Genomic DNA, 22,181 nt, shown 5'->3' on the forward strand with positions numbered 1-22,181 from the left:
GAGGAGTGTTCAGGCCATGGCAAAACTTGGATACTTGCTGTGCAATATCCATAGGTGCACATATTTTAGTAGGATTACAAACTTTGAGTAGTAAGTTTTCAAGGTTAATTCCAGCTGTTTGAGCTTGAAGAATTCATTCATCTTCAAGGTCTGGTAGGTTGGCGAAAGGTATCACCTGCGTACAACATCTTTCAACTGAGTCCACGTAATAGCGGCTTCAGAAATACCTTGATCTTTGCACCACAAGCCTGGCCAACTAACTTCAATTTTCCAATCATTGCTTGATTCATGGAGGCACTTACCGAAGCAAAGAAATAGTCATCCATTGACTCAATCCATACCTCTACCTCTGCTGCAGTGTCTATCCCTTCTCCATCAAACTCAGGTGCCTTAATTTGCTTGAGGAATAAGTTTCTTCTCTTGCATGTCAGCATTCGTGGGTGCAGAAGGTGCCTGACAATCAAGCCATACCACTCAGGTTATTTTTGTTTAGGATATGTCTATGAACCGAACATTAATCAATCATCTATCATTATGAAGTTTTGCTCTGATACCAACTGTAACATGTTCGCTTGACCACTTGTGGAACACGTCTTAGCAGCCCATCGGGAGGGTTTTCTAGAAAGCACCACTTTGGTACTCGCAAGGAATGTCACAGGGTTTGCGATCTAGGTCTTCTCGAGTCTGCCCCGAAGCAAAAGTATCCAGCCATTCCCACTTAGGACCGACCTGAAGTCAGGGTTTCTTTCCTATCAGTCAAGTCTCTAGGCAATAGCTAGCGTCGAGCTCCAGATGACCCACTTTGAGTAGGAACAATAGAGTCGAGGCATATTTATGCTGCACATGGTTCATAGAGAATGGGAAATGAGAGGAAAATGAGAGGGTTCTAACTTAACAATACCTAAGGTCATCCAATGGTAAATCCTTGTGAAAAGCCTCCCAGTTCTCTAGGACCACCTAGCCGTACGACGGACCCGTCGGGGAATTCCATCCACCTGCTTCCCTTGATAGCTTTAGTTGTCTAATTAGGTCCTACCACATTTATGTGTGACATTTGAAATTAGCTTCATTAATTAAGCCTTTTAGGGCACAGAGTTCGTTCATGTAATTTACAACACATACACAAAAACAAAACAAGCATTCCTTTTATCAAACAAGTTTCTTAAGTTAATCTTTGTCTCCTGTCCATATAGGAGAATTATGTATCCCTTCTGTCCAACAGAAGTACCCGGTCCAAGTCTCATGGCACCAAAATTTCCATCCTTTATCTAGAATAGGATCTTCCAGTGTCCCAGACATTGGGCTCATGAGGAACTCCATTCTGGACAGGCAAGGGGTGTCCAGAGCTCCACGTGACCCACAAGCGGTCTGGCAGTGAGATACCATTTCTGTGGTTGGCCGTAGTTAGCACAAGGTCTCGACCGAGGGTCTTGACACTCGGTCGGCAAATGGTTTCTACCAGAGTATGCACATTGGACGTGTGGGTGCATTGGTCGTCTCCACATGTCTTGCAGTTTGGTTATTTCCATCTTGACATCAGCCAGTGACTTGGTGGCTTTCCCCTTAACTTGGGATGATGGGGCTGGTCGTTCACTAGAGGCTGACGCTCTCTCTGAACTTCGCGAGTTGGTTCCTCTGAGTTGGAGCTCTTGGAGCTCTGCTCTTTCAGCTGATCATCAACTCCAATGGCTTCCTCAAAAACCCTAGCTAGTGCATCTCGCTGCAAGCTCGAGTTGGCTGCCAAAGCCTTATACAGTTCCTTGTTTCGAATTCCGCTGATGAACATAGTTAAAACTCCTCTTTTAGTCAGTTGTTCGCCCGTAGGGATTCTCTTGAAGAGACTCCTCACGTGGATTACGTAATTGCGAATGTCCTCCTTCTCTTTCTGCTTGACATTCATTAGTTGTACTAGCAGATTGTTAGAGTATCCAGGCTCGGCAAATCTTTTGATGAAGAGATTCTTGAAGCTATTGAAATTTGCTCGCTTTGTGGCATTTAAGCTTGTATACCAAGTCCTGCCCTTGTCATCTAAGCAGAGCCCAAACGCTTGAGAGTACTGAGTCAGGTCGTTGAGGCCGTTGGCTTCGCATACTTACTCGAACTACTCTACAAAGCTGTATGGATCATCGTGGGGTTGGTACTTGTCGAGTTGCTTTGCGACTATTGGGATTTTAGACTGGCTCTTAGAGCCTTGGGTTGCTCCTAATCCTGCCAGCAGTGAGGTTGCCAATGCTGCAGCACTTTGCTCTACTGGGGTGTTGTCTAGCAATTGCTTCATAAGAAGCTCGCTCAGCACTAAGTCTCCTTCTAGGGATCTCTTGTGATCCGTTTGGTTTTTGTCAGCTAAGTTCAGCACTCGTTGCACCTCACGCAACTCCGTGCTTTGCCTTTGACTCCTCGCCTACTGGTCTCTATTGTATGTAGCTATGCTTTGCAATGCTTTGTGGGCTAGCTTTCTCTCTTCTTCTAAGTCTGCGATGATAGCATCTACTGTCTGGCCGCGGTGCTCATACCGAGTGCTTCTGATCAGTTGCTGAATAGCCTCTGGGAAGATGCCTAAGTTGAGTTCCTCATTAGACCTGCAGTCTAAGCTTTCTTCTGCCATAGTCGAGTTCTCATGCTCCACCAAGCTATCGATCACGTTGAGTAGGTTTGTCAAATCCACTTCGTTTGCGCCGCTTGCTTGATTCTACTTCGCGTGTTGATGGTTTATCTCCGTCTGTGGGTTCTCTCCTATTCGTGGGTTCCTTGAGTGGTTTATCAGAGTGAGTTCCTTGAATTATTAAATACAGTCCTCAATTTATCTCCACTCAGTGCATGTGTTATTTCTAGTGCACTTGTGCTCAATCAGGCTTTCAATCTTCCTTAAGTGCACTTCAAGTGCGAAAATTCAAGGTGAGTGCGGCAAACAATCTCTAAGCATCTTACGCACCCTTGCTTCGTTGTTTGGGCCTGATAGGCTTTGTCGATCAATTCTCTGGTCGTCTTGATGAGATTTAGGGCTTTTCAGTTAAGTTGCCTTGCCCGTTTTTGGGTCCAATCAGGGTTTTATGGCTCAGCGGGATGCCTCTAGATCTGTAGGTTTCTAGGTCTCACGCCAGCCCACTCAAACTGCTAAGCGGGTGCGCCTTACGATTTTGTCTATTCCGCGTGCTAGAATCAAGTTTTGAGCATCAGGAGGGATTGCGACAGTTTGCGCTGCTGGTCAGGTCAAATTTCTGAAAGGTTGAGGCAAATACACACTCGGCCCAACTGGTCCGAATTGCAGGGGCCGAGTGGGTGACTCGGATGGCCCAAATCGCATTGGTGCGAGTACAAAAACTTTTCGCGGGCCCGCCAAGGTCTGAGTGCCGTCACTTGGATGGGACCGAGTTAGGTGTTGGGCTGAGGGCCTGGGCTGAGGGCCGAGTCGAGGGCCGAATTGGTAATTGGGTCCGAGTGGACCACGGGCCAAGTGTCAAGTTGGTCAAAGGGCCGAGTGCCGTCACTCGGACAGGCCGATTGGACTATGAGCCGAGGGCCGATTAGGGTTTCTAGGTTGAGCCTATCGAATGGCAGGTCCGAGGGCCGAGTTTGGGACTCGGCCTAACAACAGCCACTCGGACAGGCCGAACACAGCGCGACGAATGCCACGCGACGACGATTTCGATCAAATCTCACGATTTAGGCAATCATTCCAAGCACAAACTTCCAGATCCCAACTAAGGCACCAAGGGAAGTGATTGGTATACCTAGGATGAGCGGTAGGCTCTCCAATGACAAGATCGAATCGAATCTTTGTGGGCTCTCTCTCTCTCTCTCTCTCTCTCTCATTGTAGTGGTTGCAAATGAGCTCTCCCTTGGCCTCTTGGCTCTTAAACCCCCTCCCATGTAAGGTTTTGATACTCCCAATCACTCACTTGCTAACATTAAGCATTCCAAGCAAGCTTTTTGCCATTTTTTGCATGATTCATGCCCTGTTTGCAACAATAAACCCTACCCTTTAATGATTAGATTTCCTAATCCTATCCTACACTAAATGCAACAAGAATCAAAAGAAACAAATTGAAATGATTTCTCCATGCCTTCCAATCATCAAGCAAACAAACAAACCCAATATACTTACTTGTTTTGAATTTCAAAACACCCAACCTTCCTACCTATCTCAAACTCCGTTTTGGGGATGAATCCCTTACTTCGATGCTCGATATGAGGCGCTTAAGCGCTCAAGCTCGAATCGGTTGGTCCTGGCAATGGAACCAAAATGTGGAAGCTTTCACTCAACCGCCAAGACCCACGGACCGCTTATTGTTTCAAGCGTTTCAAGCGAGCTCTAATGGCTATCTCTCACCTAACTGACGCGCCATCGATCCTACGAGTGTAGTAAGCTTACCTTGATGCCGATATGAGTTTCCTTCTCTCACACACACACCAATAGCTCCACGATCCTAGATGCTAGCTCTAGCATCCTCAAGCCTCCTCCATCTCCAAGCTTCATCCACCATAGCCACGCGCGCAAGAGAAGAGAAGAGAAGAGAAGAGAAGAGAAGAGAAGAGAAGAGAAGAGAAGAGAAGAAGAGGAGATGGTGAAGAGCTTCACCCTCTTGATTCCTCACTCTCACACACTCACTCTCTCACACTCTCACGCTCCCTCTCTCAAGAGCACACACAAGCAAGGAGAGGAGAAGAAGAGAAGAGCTATTGTTAGCTACACACCAAAGATTGAGCTTCCATTCACTTTTTGAACTTTATATACAAAATCCTAAATTCCCATGGGCACTCATCCCTTTCTTTTACATGATAGGCCATTGTTTGTGGCAAGGTCCTTTGTTTATTTCCCCCTTCTAGCCTTATGCCTCTAGCCTACACGTGTTTAATACTTTACAATTGGCATAGGAGGGAGCCTGGCGCTCTTTTACACGAACTCTTGGAGTTTTTTGAGGCGCCTTTCATTTAAAATTATTCTTTTGGCCCCAGCTTAGCTTTAGAGGCCGCTTGCATGTCTTTGCTCTTTTTCCATCTTCTTTTTGCTTTTTTATTCATTCTTCTGCCTTCTTGACTTGGGATTAACACCTACACATAATGTTGCGTAGGGTCAGCACCGAGCATTCTCATGCTGCTCGACCTCTTTTAATTTAATTTATAAACATCCTATATGGTATGCACAAGCAAATAGATAATAATTTCAAATTTTATTAGCAATTAATCAACAAAGAATCCCTCTTTTCCCCTATCTTTTAGGTTATGCATCGTTGATAGGTGTAAAGAGTGATTTTTTCATGTGTTTTTCTTGTAAAAGTAGTACAAACTATACTTTAACATAAAAACAAGGCTCAACTAAGGCTTATCCCTCATGCTCCAGCAATGCCATACATCTACGAATATAAATCATATTTTTCCTTAATTTTCTAACATAAAAATCTAAAATTTTCATTTATTATTATTTTTCTTCATTTTTTAAGATAAAATTTTTGATATTTTTTATTTAAGAGTTGGGACTGATCACAACCACTGAGAATTGATTTTATATTCATTTCCAATCCATATGAACCCCAAAATCACAACAAAATCCCTAAAATTTATCATTTCTACGAAAACCACATGATTACAGGTTTTATGTGTTTTGATATAAACTATTAAATGACTAATTTTGTTGGTTTTCTTCAAGATTTTTGATAAATTTCAACATTATCAAATAAAGGCAACCATTTACAAAAAATTTCATCAAACATCTTTCATGAAACAAGTGAAATGATTGCTTATGCATATAAACCCTATTTTGAAGGCACACATTTAATGATTGGGAGGCTGCTGACACTCATTTATGGCTGCTGATGCTCTCTCCAACTCTGAACTATGATCTCCTTTGCTGTGGTAACTTCATTATTCCATTTATATCTCACACCCAACTCCTTTCCCTTCTTCCATAGAATCATGTGTGAGAACAACCATCAAGAGGAGAGAGGAAGGAGGTGAGAAAAATACTGATTTTTCCAGCTTCTTCATCAGGCACCCATTTCTTGATCTGAGATTGGCAATGAGAAGTGAGAAATTGAAGAAGATGATTGCCTTGGTTTGATTGGTGACTTGTTCTTAGGCTCCCTAACCCCCTTCTCCACAAATAGATGCAAGGGGGTGACTATTTTTGGCTGCGCCATTTCAAAAATGCCCCCTGCCCCTTTATGAAAAATTTTGGGGGCCATTGGCTCCCTACAGGACCATGCCCAATCTTTTTTTATCTCCTTTTGCCATTTTAACCTTAGCAATATCTGGCCTCCCATATCTCTTTCGTCCAGTGCCCGCTTTTAAATTCCTAAAATCCTACTTGACCGACTTGACATCCTGAACAACTTGGAAGCTCTGTCTCTTCAATCGAACTGTTGAAAAAAATTACTAAAAATCTGCAACCACTGCAACAACCAAAGTTTTCATTTCTGTCTTCCTCGATCTCTAAAAATTGTCGAATCTTCATGTTTGGCTTCTATTGGCTTTAAATTCTTGCATAAAATTTGCACTAATCCACTTCTTTTTGGCATTTTATAGGTCTTTAAATAAGATTCTCACTTTGGGAGTGGTGGTATTACTTGGATCATCAAGAAATAGCCAAAAATTGCCTATATCTAAGTACAAAGGAAAAGTATAGAAATGTTGCAATTACACCATGTGCGATAGCTTGGTAATGTAAGCTACTTGTTGGTGGTTTGGGAATGCAGGTGGATAAGAAAATTATCATCTACTGTGATAATCTTAGTAACATTCAATTGGTTAGGAACCCCGTGTTATATCCTCTTGTTCCACAAACCAAACACATAGCATTCCATTACCATTTCATTTGGGAGCAGATTCTAGTAGGTGATATTGACTTGGTTCATGTCGGCATAGAGGATCAAATTGCTTAAATTTTCACCAAGGCCTTGAGAGTTGAGAAACTTAAACTCTTCAAGGCTATGCTTGGATTTCATGAGCTCATGCTGAGCTCAAGGGGGAGTGTTGAGATTTCGAGCTCTACATGAGCTGACATCCACTACGTGCCTTGGTGATGTGGCAAGACATTATTCACTGGTATGTTAGGTGACTGACATGAGGATACACCAATGACTCTACAATTGGACTACACCCACGTAGTCCATCCTTGAATTTTGAGAACTTAAGATTCAATTTCCTCTCCCTCTATAGTGGCATAAAGGCCAAATCTAAAGTGTGAGAAAGAAGAAGTTGATGAGATATTAGGAAGAGAATCCTCATGTGATTAAGGATAAAAGCCCTATCTTCCCTTTTATTGAATGGTGACAAGTTAGGTAGTACCAATTCTTGGATAAATGAGTTAATAAAGAGACAAGCATTTTGGAATATCTCCAAGGTAAGTGAGAAAATAGAAGGATAAGGCTACAACTGAAAATGAATTAGTTAGGCAAGAATCCTTTGATGCCCTTGTGGCACTCTTTACAAAAGTCCCAATGGCTTTACCAAACCAATGTTTCCTTCCTAGCAAAGTACATCCTAGAAATGTCAATGATGGTCTTGTGAATGTAGCCAAATTGTCTATTTTTAAGAGAGAGCATAATGAAGATCCCAATCTTCATGTAGCAAAATTCGTGGTAGCATGTGTGGCTAATAATGCTAGGACCCCACAACATTAGTTGGAAATATTCTCTATCACTTTTGAAGGTTCCACATTTTAGTAGTATGAAAGACATGTTAATAATCCCAATGTGGGATTAATCATTATGTGTAACATACATTAGATATGTAATTAAGGTGGGTTCAATTATACTAAGAATGTCATGGTAACAAAATAGTTTGCATGCTCAACAATGATAATTGATATTCCTCTTTCACACAATGCTACAATATAAGGCTTGTTTAATAGATACTCATTTTCCCTTTTAGTCATACAAGTGGCCATCTTAGGTGACATCCTTATCTTGACTTTCCATAGTCTTTATTTTTCCACTCACCTTGACCTTTAGGGTATTATCACATACATATATAGCCACAAACACTGAGCCTAAATTCTCAATACCCACCTCTTAATGGAGGTGCTACCATTTATCTTTTCACCCACCCAATGTAGCATTGCACAACTACAATTGCTATCTCTTAACACACCCCCTCAAAGCTATATCAGAGTGCTACACGTCTCTAGACACCTCTAGTCCACAATATGCATATCCCTTGTGCATGTACAAAGTTTTTTTGAGCACCAATTACTCGAGTGAAACCACCCCATCCTTTTTGAACGACCACAATGTTTAAAAAGGTATGAACAATCAACTTGTGTATCCAGCATGCGCACATTCTCACATATCACACACTCAATAAGTCTTATTGAGACCATAATCTCAAATAGAGAACCCAACACAATACAATTTTTGTGCAACCTCATGTCAAATAGACTCTATCAAGACATACATGGATATAAACAATCAATATTGAGCTCCACACGGCTTGGGTAGGAGAACCCTTATACAATGGGTGAATACATCTTTCTTATTTTGAGCATGTGTGCTTGTGTATGACTACCCACAATAAACAAAAATAACCAAGGTAAAATTTTTTATACATTCAAAAGTATACATTATCATGTTGTGGGTGTGAAAAAGGCTTTACAAAAAGCCAACATTGAATTGAAAGGGTCTTTGGACAATAAGGATGTGATTGTTGCAAAGCCTATGTGTTTGGCACATAGTAGTGCATAGAGTTGACTTCTTGGCACCATCATTTACGTCCTACATGTGATTTTGGGAATCTTGCAAATGGCAACATTTGTACATCTTGTATAGACATCTTGCAACAGTGATCCTAGCACATTTTCTACCACCTAACCATCTTTAGTGTAGATGCCACCATGTATATATGCCCCAATTTAGTTCTAAGATGTGATACTCTGGAAAGTGCCATGACAACATGCCATCATTTTTGTGGAGGGTGAGATGAGAGAGAGTGATGTAGATAGGATCTTGTGTTGCTCTTTGAATAGGTGCAGTCCCATAATCATAGAGGTTGGATCTCTCATACTCCTAATACACTATCTTCTAGCCACAAATTTGATTGTCGAAAAACTTGTTTACTAGTTCACAAATAAGCAATAGTAATTGACTAGGAGTACTTGTGATGACACTCCCTATCCTTTGACCCTCTCACTCTATCTCCTTTAATCTCTTAAGTGGCAAGTTTTCTTTGATTGCAGCTCTTTTATCTCATAGTATCACACCTTGCTCAAGTGTCATGAGCAAGCTATCCAACTCCTTGTCTACATATGGGACGTGTAAGATTCCAGTGGGTTAATCAACCTACTACCTACTTGCCATTGTTTTTACCTCCATATAGAAGTTCATTTTAGAGTGGTTTGTTAGAAAGTGCTACATGAAACATTGTTACCTTTTGGAACAAACCATAGAGAGGGATTTTTTGAGAAATGCTTAGACATGACTAATTAATGATTCACCCATCCTATCAATGATATTGATAGTCTCATTTTATGTAGACCTTGGCCTATTCCCAAAAGATTGTTGTCTTCTATAGGCATGAGTTGAAATGGCCTAAGTTCTTTATTTTTGCTATTGTTCCTAGATTACGCTCCATAATCACCATTTTCTTCAAAATTTTCACCTCATACTTTACCTTAGCTAGACCTTCCAAATTGAAGTTGACAAATGATTTTGACATTGATAACTGCTTAAAAATAGCCAAAAAATCCAAATTTCAAGGGAAAAATAGAATTTGTCGAAGGCGGTAGCTGCAATCAGTACGATTTTAAGTGGCAAAGCCCTAAAAGTGCTTTAAAGACGCACTGAGCGGCGGTTGGGGAATTTTCATAATTTTTTCGACTGTCATATGAGATTCTGGGAGATGCCCGAAAGTGGAGGACTTCGAGACGGATGCACATGATTTTGCAGACCTTGAATTGGATGCCGGACACGGGAGGAGTGCCAAAAATTGGCCAATCTTCTTGAGAATTAAAAGGGTGTGACACTTGGGGGATCCCCCTTAATTTTTGATTTCCGGGGGCGGGGGGGGGGGGGGGGGGAGGGGGCTGTTTTTTTGCCCGAAAAAAATGGGTGGAGGCGCCATCTTCATAGGGCGACGATTTTGGGAGATGGAGGATATGGGGGCTGTAAGCAACCCCCCAATCGATTACATGCCTGGCCTTGTGTGTTTCTTCGCTCCCTATCGCCAGTCTTCATGCGTCAAATGGCTGCCTGGATGGCCTGATAAAAAACCAATCTTTCTCTCTCCTCCCTCTCTCTCCCCTTAAGGTGTAGTTCATGCACGTGAAGAAGAATAAAGTCCGGTTGAAGGATGCTTGCCCAGCATGAATCGGATTGCTCCAAGATCAAGAGAAGGCTGAGAAGAGATGTTCAGCATGGAAGATTTGCTGCTGGTCGGTCCATTAGCAACCCAAAAAAGTTAATTACAAAACCTGCAACACGCAAATAAGCGGTAGGCCTCATTTTTACAAATAAAATTTGCTTATTGTTGATGTTTGATGGTCTAAATGAAATTCATATGGAACAAAAATTTGTTTGGATCTTGTTTTCATGATTGAGGCCTGTGCATGAAAAAAATGCAGATCCATAATAATAAATAATCGCAATAATTAAATTATGACTCGAGAAGCACATTTTTAGTGTAAAAATGAAGGTTTTATTGATTTCGGGTGGAGAAAAGAAATGCACAAAGATTTTTGCATTATAAAAATCTAGAAAATTATGATTTGTGGTTGTGGCTATATATCAAAGCTGAGGCATGAAGTTTGGCTTCAATTTAGCTTTGTTTATGTGTCATAGTTCATGGGTTTTTTCGTTTTATGCAAAAAATACATACAAAAATAATACCATACACCTATGCAATGCATCATAACCTAAACGTTAGAGGGAAAGAGTGAGGTTAAGCGATTAAGAGGGCTGAGAGGGTTTGAATTTTTTGAAACATTTGATTGTCCATTCCATTTAGAATTGCAATAAGTTAGTTTAAGGGGCTAGTAGCATGAGAAATTGGTGCTAGTCTCCATACATCGAAGCATACGTTTAGTGAAAATCATGAAAGGGATGTTTTTGACACATCACAAAATGCTCATTGGATAAATATTTTTTTTGCAGTAGGATCATATACACTATACGTGATGCATGACATGGTATCAGTCTTGGATTGCATAGCAATTGTCTTCCTAGGACATGACTTACACGCTGAGTGGAAAGGAGCCTTTGCTGTAGGCCAGTTGTACACTTTCCTTGGGATTGTTTGGTGAGGATCTATATATTCCTAGATCTTACAAAACAAGAAAAGAGTGGAGTTTGTGCATTATGTATTATATGTTGGAGCGATGCATCTTGGGGCTGATCCTCGAGGTGTAGGAGAGTCGTAGTGGAGTCGTGGCAATTAGCAGAGGGGAGCTTCCTAATGTTTGTGTGACGAGGCACTATGCCTACATGTTATGGGATCTTCCTCTGAGGAGAAGGGAATGTAAATGTTGGACTACATATCAGCTACAAATGCCTAATTAAGTCTATCTAGTGTACATCATTGTATTACAGAAGCTCCTGGCCCACGAGGCCGTGTGGTGGGATTGTCTGTTTTGTGCATGAGGTCTGGCTAGTGCCATAGCCAGTGCCAGCCGATTTTAGGTCCCATCAGAACTTCATTTTAGAGTGGGTTGTTAGAAAGTGCTACATGAAAGGTTGTTACCTTCTAGAACAAACCATGGAGAGGAAATTTTTTGAGAAATGCTTACACATTACTAATTAATGATTCATCCATCCTTTCAAAGATATTGATAGTCTCATTTTGTGTAGACCTTGGCCTATTCCCAAAAGATTCTTGTATTTTATAGGGATGAGTTGAAATGGCCTAACTTCTCTATTTCTGCTATTGTTCCTAGACTATGCTCCATAATCACCATTTTCTTTAGAATTTTCACCTCATATATTACCTTAGCTAGACCTTCCAAACTGGGGCCTTCATGTAGTTGAGCTTGTCTATTGAGCACATAAACTCGCATCTCTTCTAGCATGGACTTTCAAGGGTTTATCATATGCTTCTCTCCTTGAGAATCCTTAAATGTACCAACTTTATGAAAGCATTTGTTGCTTCCACTTCACATGCTCATGTTAGAACACATAAATAAGACATGCTTCAATGGTCATGTTTTAACTTAGATTGTAACCAACACAACATTGCTTGCCATTCTAATGATAGCAAGCATATGCACCTTTATATGCTCTTGTCTCAATAGTAAGAGCCAATTGGACACCAATGTCATTCAATTACATCCCTTCTCTTATTTGAGCACTCTTTCATGCTCGAAAACAACAAACAAAGAGGCAAAACAACCAAATATCTTTGACTCCTATTAGAAACTTCTTTAATCATCATGAATCCACTCACTTTCTAAATAACTCCATTTTCAAGTTCCATAGCACCATAAAGATCCTTCACTTGATGTTCACGTCTCTCTATAGTCCTCAAAAGATTTCAGCTCCCTCATATGCAATCATAATGATAATGAACGTGTAGTTTTTTTCAAAGAAACAGTGCTAAATCATACTAATATTGAATCTAAAAAATTGATACACAATAGTATAGGAGACATACATAAATACACCATGATTAAGAGTCCACACGTTTCTCTAATACCATGTTAATAATCCCAATGTGGGGTTAATTATGGTGTGTAAATGGATTAGGTACGTAATCAAGGTGGATTAAAGTATACCAAGAAAGACATGGTGACAAAATAGATTTCACATTTAACAATGATAATTCATATTCCTCTTCACAGAATGGTACAATGTAGGCCTTCTTTAATAGATAAGCAATAGGAACTTTTGGCACCAAGGCTTACATTCTCAACAGCATAGGCAATTATAACTTCGGGCACATGGGATGAATTGGAGTGAGCTCTTCTCACCAAGTTCTAGCATGAGATCTTTGAAGAGTGGATGAGAGAAGATTTTGTAAACCTAAGTTGGCTAGAGAAGGAATCAAATCCTACGTCTCTAGAATGGAGTCAATCGTGAAGAGATGATTTAATCATAATCTAAATGATGGAAACTAGAAGGGAGTGTTCCTTAGAGGATTGCGACCAAAGGTTAGAAAGTTTGTAGAATTGAAAAGATTAACCAATTTGCAAGCTATGGTCAAAGGTATCATACTGTATGATGAAGTCAAGGCTAGATTAGCCATGAATCAAGGAAAAGGAGTCCTCCCTCCCTTAGTGCTAGGAGCAATGTATCAACTAATCAAATTCTATGGACTATATCCTACCCTTATTTAGAGGTGCATATAGTGTACTAATATGGTGTTCCAATTCAACAATGGGGTTGTATAATACCTCCAATAATGGCTCAACCACAATAGTAATGGCCTCAAATAGTCCCATAGTAACAATAATGAAACATTGTTGCCAACAACTAGAGTTTGTAGCATGAGCAATCCAACTATGAGCTCTCAATCGGAATTAGAATAGAGCCCCTTCTCCATCAAGTGAGCTTATATATATAGTTATCACAAAGACATCCCAAAATCCCGCTGTAAGTTCATTAGGATGAGAAAGTCTAAAAGTTTAATGATCAAAATTGATTAGGAATATAAAAAAGGAGTTGATGAATGTGATAGCATAAATATTGTAGACCCTAAAAGTGAATACTGCTAACATTTTCAATGGTAAAAATGTAGCAAGAGATGCCATTAGTTTAATCACATGGTGGAGAAAATACCATCAAGTGAAATACTTAGCCATTAAGTTTACTTGAAAACCAAAAATTCTAGGAGCCTTTTGTTCATATTTCTTGAGAAAGAACCATACAAAAGATACTTGCTCTCTCAAAGAGATGTAGGATAGGAGAAAGAAAAAAGAGAAAGCAAGGTTTAACCTTTAGAGTCTAAAATGACAACTCAAGACATTGGACTAAAACCTAGAGAGTTTTGATCTAGCTTTGGTCCTAGAGCCTTCCCATTTGAAAGTTAGAAGATGAAAATTTAGCAGTGGTCAAAGGTCGGAAGAATGTTATTAGTGCAGAGAAAAAGGACACATTTCTCCAAACCACCCTAATCCTAAATAATCAATGGACTACAAGTTTGTATAGCAGATGCAAAGGGGAGGGCCACACTACTGTAACGTGTCCACTAGAACCCTCTAGGACACGTCTTGGCAGTCCATCGGAAGGCTGTCTAGAGAACTCCGCCCGGCACTCCCATGGAATGTTACGGGTTTTGTAATCTAGGTCTTTCCGCGTCTGCCACGTAGCGGAAGTGTCCTGGCCGTTTCCCACTTAGGATCGACCGGAATTAAGGTTTTCTAGTTTGGTCATTAGCTAGCAGCAACTAGCGTCAGACCCGAGCGAACTACTTTACGCAGAAACGCCAGGTCCGAAGCGGATTCACGCTGCACTTGGTTCAAGGAGAATGGGAGACGAGAGGGATGCAAGGCTCGACCTCTCTGCCATAAGGCATAGTCCCATTCCATTCCCCTAAAACAGCGTGAATTGGGTAATAGTTAATTCTAAGTCATCGTTCTCGTTACTTGTTTTGGAGATGACGATCATCCTCTGTTCGTCGAAGACTTTGAGAAAAGTTCCCGGCTAACTGGGACCACCCATCCATAGGACAGACCCATGGTCCGTCCTCCGCACTTTCCTCGGTTTGTTTTAGTTATGTAATTACCTACCACATTAATTTGACATATAACAAACAGCTTCATTGATTAACCCTGTTAAGCACTGGTTCCTTCACGTAATCTTATCACAGGACATAAGGAAAACAATGTCAAACAACTTCTTTGTTATCATTTTATCCTTTTATCTTTGAAATACAAGGAGTTCCGCCCGTAGGCATATTCATAATCCGCCCGAAGGCTATCCAGTAATCCACCAGGGATCACTCATCCAAGTTTCCGCCCGTAGACTAGTATGCGGGCCTCGAGATCCAATCCCGAGTCACGTTAGCCTCTTGTGCAGGGCCCGGAAGGCGAGGGATTTACGGCCAGAGCCCCCTCTGGCACCCAAGTGTCCTCCTGCTCCAAGTAGAACTCAACGGAGAGACCTCTCACGGCGGGTTCGGTCCACGTTCCCGGCGCGGTTAACAACCCCCTTGGTTAGGGTCAGGCAGGCAGTCGGGGGTAACTGAAGCTGCCTCTCCCTTCAGGCCTTCAACCTGAAGTATTTAGATATCTTTTCATCCTTTAGTTCATTGAGCAAACAATGCAAACAGTGCTTTCTAAACTGTTACAAGCACAATCAATTCCAATGGTCGTTTAGCTGGCAAACTGTTAAGGAGTGACTCCTTTTCTCCGAATGCAACCCGCATTCGATCCGGAATCAATTGCAACTTGGCAAGATTCCTATCATTCTTGGGTTAGGGTCATACCCTACCAATACTTTAGGTTTTGTTATGGTAGATTCCAGCGACCATGTCGCTTCAATCTATTGATTGGTCAATTGCTTCCAGGCAAATACCTAACTTTCCTTTTCCTTAGCAACTATTTCCCAAGAAAAGTGATGTAACAGGATGATTACCCATCCCTTTTGTAAGTTATCTTTAGCGTAATAACTTGCCAACATCATTTCGAGAAATGACAAAGCTCTCCCGTGGACAATTCTCAAGTCTATATGATGTTGCAACTTTTTGCTCATGTGTTGTATCTATTCCACGGGACCATCTCACCCATTGAATGGCGTATTTAGGTCACGGAATTAACTTCAGGCGAGTAGCAGGGTTTAGGGGTCTTCTTACCCAACCCATTCCAAATTATATTGGCCCATGGTCCTAGGAATTTCCAACTCAATCGGAGAACGAATGATCCTTAGGATAAAACCTTAGATCACTTTATGCATGAACATCCAATTGATTCGACATCTCGTGAATGTGTGTAAGATCTTTGGGTTTTGACTTGGCAACCGGTGTAAAACTAGGTCGAATTCTTATTGCACTAAACCCTAGTTAGCACTTGAGATACCTATCATATCGACCCACCCATGTCCATAAGAATCCTTGTGGTTTAGGTGTTTTAGTCAACTCAATATACTTGTCTTGCGTCACGGATGAACCTTTCCTCAAGGTAATAAACTAGATCTAGTGGATATTAATAGTTACAATTACACCAATACGTGTAAACATGCGATTCACTGCTTCTACGCATTACATGGTTCACAATAACCCTATCCTTCCTTGGTAAGGTAAAAAAAATGCCTGATAACCTGGACACACTAACTTTTCTAGGTCCTACTAGGACTTACGTCAAATAGTCATGCCTACAACCTTATTGTCTATACTTAGAATCTTATGCTTTGATTCCTAAATGCGGTTCCTAATGAATGACATTTTTGCATGATGACTATGCAATACGCAACGTTCTCCTAGCTACAATGAAGTTCATACAAAACTACAGCTAGTGATAATTCATTCCATTTTACATGCCACTTGCAAGCCCATAAGATCATTTCCGTACTCTCTTCTATTTCCTTTTGGATAATATCTTATGGGTGTTAACTTTTCCTCATGAAATCATTACGAGGAGGATGTTGCCTAACATGCGGCACATACTTATTCCTACCATGTCTAAGAAGAAAAAAAATGCACTTATAAATTCCATGTCTTTGCCTAAGTAATATATGTTTAGACTCATTACTTTGATAATGTACCAAAATAGCATCATGCAGCTAGTCTCCTAAGGCGGGCAACCCGTTTCGAATTCAAGACCTACTTCAACCTTGCCTAACGTTTCAAGGGATACTTTATCAAATGTCTTTTTACCACTGCCACATGCATTAAAAATAAGCGTAAAATGCATTCTTCCCTATGGAACTAAGCGCACCTAATCATTTCTTTAAGCGAAAAAATAAACTTGAAGAACCTGGACTTGTGGGCTCGGGGAGATATCCACTTGTATGCTCGGAGATGAACCTCCCGCAGTCGCATCTTGTGTCCTTTTTGGGGCCATCGTAGGCGTGGTCTCGGCTTCTGATTAGCTTTTGCGGCCTACGAATCGACTTGCCTTGGCATGCAACCTCCCGACCTTTGCCTTCTTCCCTTGTACGTAGGAGATTCCTTTACGGGTTTTGGATAAATGGTGCTTGCGGAAGAGGGCTTTATGAGTTCTTTTGGCACGGAATTGATTCACGTATGGCTTGTGGGCTTTGAAGTCTTTTTACAAAAAGCCTCTTTCGAAGGGTCTTGTGGGAGGTCTTTATGGGCTTCACCTTCTCCTCTTCAAAGTCCCGGGGAGGGGGTATGAATGGACCTTTGGGGAGATGTCGTGGGAAGGGGGGTTAAGGAAGCCCCCCCTTAGAAGCTTCTTAAGAAGCTTCTGGGCAGCAGCGATGACGAGGAGGGGGGGGGGGGTCCCAATGATTGGGAAGGAGGCCGCGATCACGGCGAGGGTGGGTGGCGGCTTGGGCCTTTCAGCCAGGCGGCGGAGCTCCTGAACGCGGCAGCGGATGGCGACCATGGCAGGCCTTGGCGGCGTCGTCAACACGGCAGCTCCCTCACACAGCACGGTCGCCCTCCCTCCCTTCTCCCTTGGGAGGGGGGAGTTTTTATAGGCCTTGGGGGGGGTGGGGAAGAGGGCCTCCACACACGTGGAGGACTCCCCCTCATGCAGTCCGACTTCACTCCCCCTTGGCCATCCCCCTCCCACACTCCCTCTCCTCCAGCCATGCATCGGCTGGGGGAAGGGATAATAATTAAAAAAAATTGCCTTAAATATTTTAAATTGTCCCTCCCAAGAGGGTGTTTTTGTGAGACTTGCGGTTTTGAACTCCCGGTTTTGATTTACCAATGCGGAGGACCCCATTTCACGCGTGCGGGTCACACATTGCACTGCCAATAATTTCAATGCAAGAGATAACCTTTGCACAGGGTTTACACGGCGTGCGGGAAGTTAATATTTACGGTACGCAGTGCGCGGAAATATTACAACTACAAAAGAGTACCTAAGTCCAATGCCTATAGATTCTAGTGCTAGTAATAGTCAACCAAAGGTACAAGAATATACATCCAACTTAGTGGAGTTGGATGTAGTTGCAATCATGCATGCCAATAAGAAAGAAGTAATAGATATAAAAGAGAATGTTCCCCCAACAAGGATAATAAATTAAAAACTCCCAATACATCCATAAAAGAGTGCATTACAAAGCACTCGACTACAATTAGAGATTCCACAAATAGTCCAAGAGGTGGACCAAGAGATTGACGAGCAAGTCAGAAGAGGTGGACATACCTCGAACCCTAGGATAGGTACAAATACAGTCTTTTCTCGAAGAGTGAAGAAAGATGAAAATGGGTATTGGCCCATTCCCAAGCCATCTAGAAAAGCTAATGGAACCCATAAAAAAGTATGACTTGATTAAGGACCTCGACATATTCCAACCTAATATGTTATTTTGTCAATTATTGATGTTTCCACTATTTGCCAAAAAATATTCAAGAGCATTCTAATAAAAAGATGGGGTTTAAGGGCCTAGGATTGTAGGGCATGCATTTGACTCAATGGCTCATCATACTAGCAAATCAAAGCAAGATAAATCCTTTTGGCATCCTCCCCTATGTCAAGACAACCTTGGGAGAGGAAAATATTACTTTTTGACTTATTTTATGATGAAGATGGGACCTCCTACCCAATGCTTTTGGAAATATTGTGGCTGATCAAGGCAAGGTCTAGACTTGGTTGTTCGAAAAGTAACTATAACCCTTGGTAGAAGTCCCCATAAAGTAGTCCTAAAACCATATTGTCTTCAAAAAGGAAATGGATCCACTTCCTTAGAAGTATCTTTTGACTCTTTCATGGAAAATCTAGAGGAAATATTAGCTAAAGAAAAATATGTAAAAATAATTTTTATAAATAAGACAAAAGCACAATCCATGATAGTTTTGAGAGTGGAAAAAGATTGAAATTTTTATTGATTTTTGTTGTTTTTGAGGTCTGAATGGTTGATTTTTGATGGATTTAGAGTGATGTATGGTTGTTAATGGAAGTGTTTGAGAGTGTTTTGGATGATATTGATTATGTTTTGGAAGTTCATGATGATTCTTAGTGGAAATATGAAGCTCTGTGATGTTCTGATAGGTTCTGTTAAGGTTATGATTGGTTCTGATACCTTCTGTATAGCTTTTGTTTTGTTCTGATTTTCTTATGTATGAAGCATGGATTGATGATTGATGAAGGTTGAAATCTTTTGAAAGCTTATTGAATAGTTTTTGATAGTTTGGAATGGTTTTAGTATGAGTTATGAGGATTTGTTGTTCTCTGACGACCTTCTATAACTCTTTGTAAACCTTCTGTAGAGTTCTGTCTTTATTCTGTCTCTACTTTGTTTCTGTTCCTGTTCCTGTTCCTGTTCTGTTCTGTAGTCTTCTGTAAGTGTTCTGTAGAATGTATATGTAACTTTTGAAAAGGTTTCTAACTTTTGGAAAGTATGAATCTAAGTTCAAAAGAGCTAAAATAAATGGAAGAAGTAGCTGCTGACTGAAGAGCAGACTAAAGTGATAGAGACAATAGTGAGCTATGAAGAGATGCTGTAGTGGCTCTGGTGCCTCTTCGCATCAAACATACCTTTTGGGAGTTGTATCCACGACCAAGAGAGGAGAATTGAGTGCCATTATTGAGTATTGTAGTGAGGAGATGATGTACTATTGATAGAGAGAGAGTGAGAGAGAGCTAGAGATAGTCAATGCTATGAAAACTATGTATCTTTTTATGAGAGATCAAGAGAGAAAACTATGAAGACATTGAAGATGAATACTATGTGATTGATTTCCATTCAAAAGTGGTGTATTATTTTATGTTTCTTGTTCTATTTATGGATTCTATGAAGATGTTGAAAATTATGGTTGATTCTATCAAATCTGTGGGAGATATCTACTATGATGCTACGTGAAGAATTGATTTTTTCTTTGTTTTGGTCATCAAAAGAATGAAATAAAAGCTTGTTGATGCTACAAGATAGATTTTCTTGCAGTAGAATCCCCTTTTCCTTGGTGTCTCTCTTGGGGCTCCATGTTTTTGGTGCGCAGGGGAAGCTTGCCATCAACAAGTATGAGAAGAGGCTGGAAATGAAAGAAATGGCATTTCAAAGAAGAAAAGAATTCAATGGATGTTTGCAAAGTTCCTTTTTCCATTGAAGATTTAGAGATTCTTATTGCCAAAGCCACTTTCCACAAGAAGTTCATCCCACAATGGCGGAAACATATTACCATCATGATGCAAGCTCTATGCGGTGGACTATTTCCTCTTCTTGTTGAAGCAACAGAAACTTGCATCTTGGTGGCAAATTGTTTGGAAACAAACTGAAGAGCAAAAGCAGAGAGAATGACTATCCATGGAAGGTTTGGTATTCATTGAGAAGTTTCCAGACATCATTAAGTGGGAGATCGTGAAGAAGCTTCAGGAGTCATGGTCTATGGAGGTTCACGAAAACAAGAAGGAAAAGAGTTGGAATTTGTTCATGGATGCTCAAAAGCAAGATACATGGGATGCTTGGTGCACTGACAATCTTCTGTTTGTCCAATTAGCAATCCACTAGAAGTTGGTAGACATATACACTATTGAAACCCTCAAAAGTTGGCATTATTATAATGATGGCACAACAATGATCCTAAGAAGAATGAGTTTTGATACTTTTAGAATGGAATATCTCCCTCTCTGTAGTGGTTTGAAAGTCAAATTCAGAGATGTTGAAAAGAAGGAAGTAGAAGAGATGTTGGCTAGAAAATCCCCCAGAGAGACTAAAGCCCTCTCTGATTCTATTATGTTGAGTATTGAACAACTAGTTGGAGCCAAGCCCGTGATGAATGACGAAGAGGCAATCGTTAGAACGAGTCCAGAGGTATGTGAGAAGAGAGAAGGCAAGAATCAAGGCTGAGAACGAGCTTGCAGCAGAAGCCTCCTTTGACGCCCTAAAGGCACTTTTTACAGAAGTCCCCATGGCGACTCAAGGTTCCCTTCCTAGTCAGATTCATCCTGGAAATATTGATGATAGGCCAGCAAATGTAGTCCCATTGAACAACTAGTTGGAGCCAAGCCCATGATGAATGACGAAGAGGCAAGCGTTAGAACGAGTCCAGAGGTATATGAGAAGAGAGAAGGCAAGAATCAAGGCTGAGAACGAGCTCGCAGCAACAGAAGCCTCCTTTGATGCCCTAAAAGCACTTTTTACAGAAGTCCCCATGGCGACTCAAGGTCCCCTTCCTAGTCAGATTCGTCCTGGAAATATTGATGATAGGCCAGAAAATGTAGTCCCATTGCCAATTTTTAAGGGAGAGTATAATGAAGACCCTGATCTTCATGTAGCAGAGTTTATGATAGCATGTGTGGCTAACAATGCCAGAACCTCTAAGCATTGGTTAGTGATATTCCTTGCCACTTTAAAAGGTGCGGCGTTTCAGTGGTATGAGAGACAAGCAGCAGGAACTTTTGGCACATGGGACGACATGAAGTTAGACTTCCTCACTAAATTCAGGCGTAAAGGTTTTGAAGAGCGGATGCAAGAGGAGTTCATGAACCTAAGTCAGTCCTTTGGAGAAAGAGTAGAAGCTTATGTCTTGCGAATGGAATCCATCTAAAGAGATGGACTAACCATCATTTGGACGAAGGAATCTAGAAAGGAGTGTTCCTTAGAGGCCTACAACCACAAGTTTGCAAGTTCGTGGAATTGAGAAGACCAGTCGATCTGCAAGCTGCAGTGAAAGGTGCAAGATTGTATGATGAAGTTGAAGAAAGGTTGTCAATGACTCGAGGAAGAGGAGCCTTACCTCCTCCTATGCCAAGAATGGTATACCCACCAAATGCAATCCTAGGGACAGCTCCCTACCCCAATCCCGAGATGCAAATAGTGCCACAGTATAATGCACCTAATCCATTGTGGTTGCCACAAACGACAATGCCTCAAATGATAGTTCAACCACAACAACAGTGGCCTCAAACAGTTCCTCCAATGATGACTCAACAACAGTGGAACCCTACCAACTGGAATCAACAATCCCAAGTCTCAACAGGATCTTTGAATTAAAACCAAAATAGAGGACCCTCTGGATCAACCCAACCCGTGTATGCAGTAATTACAGAAGCTTCACAAAACCCTACAACAAGTACTTCAGGAGGTGAAAATCTAAAGGACTAACTTAGTTGCAAGTATTAAGAAAGAGCTTATGGATGTGATTACAGAGCACTTACAGACGTTGAAGGTGAATACCGCTAATATATCCAC

The sequence above is a fragment of the Lygodium microphyllum genome, chromosome 16 (assembly GCF_053477565.2).
Source record: "Lygodium microphyllum isolate KBCC chromosome 16, Lygodium_microphyllum_v1.1.10, whole genome shotgun sequence".
In the NCBI taxonomy this organism is placed as follows: domain Eukaryota; kingdom Viridiplantae; phylum Streptophyta; class Polypodiopsida; order Schizaeales; family Lygodiaceae; genus Lygodium; species Lygodium microphyllum.